Source organism: Crinia signifera, chromosome 19, assembly GCF_055691185.1.
Source record: "Crinia signifera chromosome 19, ASM5569118v1, whole genome shotgun sequence".
In the NCBI taxonomy this organism is placed as follows: Eukaryota; Metazoa; Chordata; class Amphibia; order Anura; family Myobatrachidae; genus Crinia; species Crinia signifera.
In genome coordinates, this window is record NC_139226.1 from 125812173 (window position 1) to 125818172 (window position 6000).

Consider the following 6000-nt stretch of genomic DNA (forward strand, 5'->3'; position numbering starts at 1 on the left):
TCAGGCTGGTGCCCTAGCTATGCCGCTGCCCCACACACCATCCCCCCCCTCTCTGCTCCACTACTGCTATTTGTCCCCTCATTTTTCTACTCACCTGTTGCGGTGGTGTCTCCTTGCGCCATTGAGGTGCTGCTTGTGTGACACTTCCGCCGGACAGGGACTGAGCAGCAAGAGGAAGCACAAGAGCGCATAGAGCTCTTCAGCCTCTTCCTGCTGCAGCTGCTGCCAGAAACAGCAGTGCGGCGATTGGAATAAAAAAAAAAATTACAGGTGCCCCCTGACAAGCCTGGCTGTGTCCCCCCTGCCACCGGCATGCTGGACGGACAGCGTCACCGGACCCTTTAATGCATTGGGCACCGGCGGTCTGTCCGCCCCTGCAATATCCCCCTCCTCATCTCCGGTGTCCCCTGCGGCATCCCCCGCTGCGTCCCCCCCCGTGATGTCATGGCGCTGGCGCACCGCATCCTAAACCGGCGCATGCGCAGTGTGTGCGCTCGCCGGTTTTTACTTTCCCTCACCGATGCCGGGCACAGAGGGGAGCGGGCGAGCAGGGCGGGGGAGCCGGTGGCAGAGCTCCGGCGCCAGATTACATGTCTGCGCCCGGAGCATATGCTCCACCGGCTCCACCCTAGCTACGCCTCTGGTCTGTTCAAGCACATAGACTGACGTTGGGATTATAATCCTCTTTTTATTTTTTACAGAATATTGCTGCAAATCGATTTTATGGAAATTGCTATATATGGGTGAATAAAGTGTTTGCTCATTTTTATATATAAAAAAAGGACTTTCATTTGACATCCACCCGAGCGCCTATTATTCTAGACTCCTAATTCTTTTCTGTATCACTATATTTTTGACTGGCTGATTGAACCAGTAAGGCAGTTCTGGAGCCTGGCTGCTGGGAGGGACGCTTTTGAAAAAATCACACACCATTCCTTTTAATCCAATTTGGTCACCCGAAAAATAATAAAAATGTTTGCAGGAAAACACACAGGTTCAGGGGAGTGAGAAAAACCCAACCAGAGAGCAAAAGACTAAGGGCAAAAACAACAGAAATAGCCCGAACCTCCTCAAAAGCTTTCAGGAGAGAAATTGGAGCCAGCAAGTTTATTTTTTATTTTTTTATTAATGAGCATTTAAAACGCAACAGAATTTACTTTCCTTGAAAATAAGTTATACTCCCTTTAATAAATAACAGTATCATTGCAGTATAGTCTTGTGCTCATTTAGTCTTGGGAACAATTGACCTTAACGTGAACCTGCCAACCAAAATTAATTTCTTTTCATTTAGAAGAGCTTACTTGTGCCTATGTATTGCAGTTTACAAAAGTGACCAAAATTTAGTGTATAGGCGATGCCTTACTTTATCTACAGGACATGTTAATGGCACACTCAGGAGTCTCTGGCAGCTGCACACATATCACATTGCCACTAATACGGAAGGGTGTAAAAACACAACATTTTACCTATGGTAGCATTTCCGCAGCTCCATTCTCAAGTGAAAAGTTGAAACCAGAGACGATCACTGAACTTCCGAGTGTAACAAAAGGATAAAGTACAAAGCAGTTAAGCTCGTTGTCCCATGAGCGAGGATCAGTATGGCCTTCATTGTTTAGAGGTGTAATGCTAACGTGGTGGGTACCTGCAAATTAAAGGACAGTCACAGAAAAACAGTACAAAGTAAATAATATTTAGAATTAAGGAAACTGTAAAAGGATAAACTAATAGGGCTAGGGCAGTGGTTCCCAAACTTTTTTGAATCACGGCACCCTAGAGTATCAGAATTTTTATCATGACTCCACTAGGTCACGGAAAATTAGAGAATTAAGTAAATAGTTTTTTTATGTCATCATTATAGGACGTAAACACGGTTCGATGGAGCAAAATTAAATCTGAGTTGAAGGTATTCGATTGCGCAGCCCCAAGGCATAGAAATTTAATAGAAAAATAGACTCTGCACTTTAGACTTTGATCCCAACAGGGCTGCCACTAGGAATCGTGGAGCCCGGGATTGACCTTCAGTCCGCCCCCCCGCAGTACCATTTTGGCCGCCGCCCCCCCCCCTGAATACCATTATGGCCACCCCCCGCCCCCAGTACCATTACGGCCACCCCCTCCCAAGTGCCACTACCATTACTAGCTGCGGCGGCACATCTCCTCACTGGCGCAACATCTCCACAGGTGCGCACATTGCACAGTGCAGCCTGCAGAACACCGAGCGCCTCTGTGTCCTAGGCTCGGCACTCTGCAGGTTGCACTGTGTATTGTGCGTGCCTGGCTGGGGGACCGCCGGTTGGGGGTGGTGGTGTGGGGGGGGGGGGGGTGGTGGCATTGTGCTGCTGTCGCTGTGGGCAGCTGCCGGGCCCCTCCAGAGGCCAGGGCCTGGGACAGCTTTACCCACAGCACCCCCTGTTGGCGGCCCTGGATCCCAATCAAATTGGGTTTGAACAGAAAAGGAATTGCACCCAGTGTACAAGGTTCAATTATGTGATGAGGGACATGATTTGCTACTGTTTGTACAGATATTTTATGTCTGTTACATTGACCATAAATAATTTTTATTGTTCCTGGACCACCAATCCGTGGCCCCCTGCCATTGTCCCGAGCCACCTCAGGGGGCCACGGCACACAGTTTGGGAACCACTGCACTAGGGGATTACCAATCGCTGTTGTGAGACAATTGGATTAGTACACTGCCGGGAGAGTGGGACGAACACAAAAAGCCCCTTAGTCATGAATGGTGGAGACCCATCAGATCCAATGGCAAAACCATTGACCATCGGCAGCAAACTATCAATGTTTGCGAACCTTTGATGGTCCATAGCAATCCCTATTCCAATACTACTCCAAAAATAATCTTGCAGGTAAATTGACTGTTGACTAACATACATGTTTCTGTCTGTATATTACAGAATCCAGAGTGTAAGCTCCAATGAGGCAAGTACTGAAGTGATTGACTAATATATATAAAAATATATATCGCAATAGCGTGGGGGGTTGTGACCTTGTCCTGCGCTTTTCGGATAGCAGCACTTCTCTAGGGCCCCGCTGTTAATAGAGGTCCAATGAAAAGATAGAAAGATAGATGTAGAGGTGTGCTTGAATGTGTTTCACCAGAACAAAACTCATATAGATAAAAAATAGAATATATTTATTCCAATCAATAATAAAATATAAAATACATTTATGTTGTGCGGTCAACAGAAGCTTTCCAGTTGATGGTTTCACATAGAAGTATTGGTACCCAGTTTGACCATAAGAGTGTATTGGTCTAGAATAACCCTACGCATTTCGTCCCTTAGGGACTTCTTCAGGGGATACACACAAGGATAGCGAGACTGCTATCCTGACTGCGTACACCTTCATCATCCCAAACACTGAATACCACCGGATCTGGGAAGACACCAGCTGGATAGTTATCTAATTATGTTTGCTGTTTTTGATTATTTTACCAACCGTGATTGAAGCTACTGTATATGAATACTAGCTTCGGCTACACTTTTACCAATACACTTTAGAGTGTCCGATACGTTTTCTAATTCCAACTGAAAGCCGTTACCAATTGATCCTTGTGTGTTACCCCTAAAGAAGTCCCTAAGGGACGAAACGGGTAGGGTTATTCTAGACCAATACACTTCTACATCTATATATATATATACAGAAGTACCAACACACTCACCATTCCTAAGAATAAGGTGCAAACAGCACCCACTTCCCAGGATGGGGTGCAGTGGCCTGTGACCACACACTCTAGTAAATACAAACACAGGGGGCCCAGCACTCACTACAACAAACTGACTCACCTTAACATTCAAGTAATCAATTAAATAAATAATGGGGTTTTAGTTCATGAATTGATCAATGCATTTAAGCTTGCAGCCCATCGCCAAGGGACCCCATTACACTGCAAGTCCTACACTAACAACTGTTTTTCATGGGAACCTGGCCACTGCTTACATATCATAGCTAAAATGAACATGTGTTTTTTATATATATATATATATATATATATATATATATATATATATATATATAGAGAGAGAGAGAGAGAGAGTTCACTCAGGTGGCACTCGGTCACACAAATAACCACTCAGAACGCCATTTAGGACGCCAACGTTTCAATGTTAATACATTTTCGTCAGGGCAGCCCTGACGAAAATGTATTAACATTGAAACGTTGGCGTCCTAAATGGCGTTCTGAGTGGTTATTTGTGTGACCGAGTGCCGCCTGAGTGAACTCTACATTGTGACATGCTGTATAAAGCGGTATGTTGAGGAAGGCACCGGAACCCTATACCAGCATTGTCAGTGAGTGCCGGGACTACACCGTCTCTCTCTATATATATATATATATTAACACCCGCTCCGACCTGGTCCACGGGGGGGGGGGGGGGGGGCATTGCTGACACCGATCACAGGGGGGGAAGGGGTGGGGGTGGCACGGACTAAGCCAGGTCGGATACGGGATTTTGGTCCATTTACACTGCGGTGCCAACCCACAGTGTAAACAGGGGCGGCGCCCGCCAAACGATGCGCCAGGCCCAGACCGCAGAGCTGTGGGCAAGCCCAGCACCAAGGTAAGCTGCTGGGCTGCCCCCAGCCTCCGTGCACCCCCACCAGCCCCCGTCCGCGAGGTGCACGGATGCCGCACACAGGGCATAAAGGGACACGGGTTAACCCCTTTTACACTGCCGCTGACCCAAGTCCATGAAGGAAAAACCCGGGTTTTTGCAGCGGTGCAAAAGGGGTATTACCGTACACAACCCCTCACATTTAACTGAGTGAAGGGGAGCGGCATTCAGCCAAGCTGAGTTTTCCTGTTCACTAGGCTGCGATTACACACAGCCTAGCAAACAGGTCTGAATAAGGCCCTATGTCTTTCATGTAGCCTGTAATAGAAAGGTTACCATTTATTTAGGGTCAACCGATAACCTGAAATATAGCCATGGGAATCATAGGCCAAGCTGACATCATACAAACCTGATTATGTTGTGCGGACAGCCCAAGCGAGCAAGTCTGTGCATTCATAGGAGCAGACTGCTGGCACTGGGTTATTGATCCCGGTGTCTGTGTAACTTTGTATTTCCCACAAGCATCTGTATCCATCAGTGAGTCAGAACAACGTGCTGGAAAAAAGATTCATATAAAATTTCCTGGCATTTCAGTCTGACCTGAAGATTACACCGCAGACTTCCACAGTTGTATTCTCTCTTTATGTTCCATGCCCAGTGGAATGAGGTGTGAGTTCTGCCGCTGTGCTCGTCTTAATGAGCACTATGGCAGCGAAGCCTCTGCGGATAAAGTATTCCCAAATTTTGCCATTTCTCTTGGACAGGTGCATCTCAGCATGGCACACTTAACCTAGGAGACATTCGCACGTTCTCAGCTTCCCTCACTTATTCTTCAGACGAACCACTTGAGACGTTTTAATAATTAATCTTAAAATTGCCTCTGACAATAATTATTTACATAAGCACTGGTTGGTTCCGATGGAAATAATCGTAATAACACTATCTGCTGGAAGGAAGTCATTGCGGAATCCATGTACGCAGCTTGGAATGGTTGGGAAGGTACCCACAGATGTATTTCAGGGGGTACATGGCCTACAGACAAAGGGGGGTATCCAAATGTCAGGTTCGGTAAAACTCATGATTCACACGCAACGCTCTGCGAAGTGCTTTTTGTGATTTTAACACCGCCCGCCGCTTGTCCAGCTGCCCGCCCAGCCACCTGCTCGGTGAATTTGCCTGCATGGCTGCAAATGAATGTGGAACGAGCACGTGAAACTATGACACTCTCAGGTGTCTTAGCTTTGGGAGCGCCCTGTACGAGGATAAGGCAGGCCGCTGACAACCGGTGATGTCAGCTCCCTGCCCCCGGGAAACCCATGAATTGCTGGGCATTCCCATGGGCAAGTCTATCCACCCTGCACTGGTAGGTGCAAATGAGACGGCGGTGCCCATTTGCACCCGGTGGGTAGCCGTTCGCACCTGGCACATG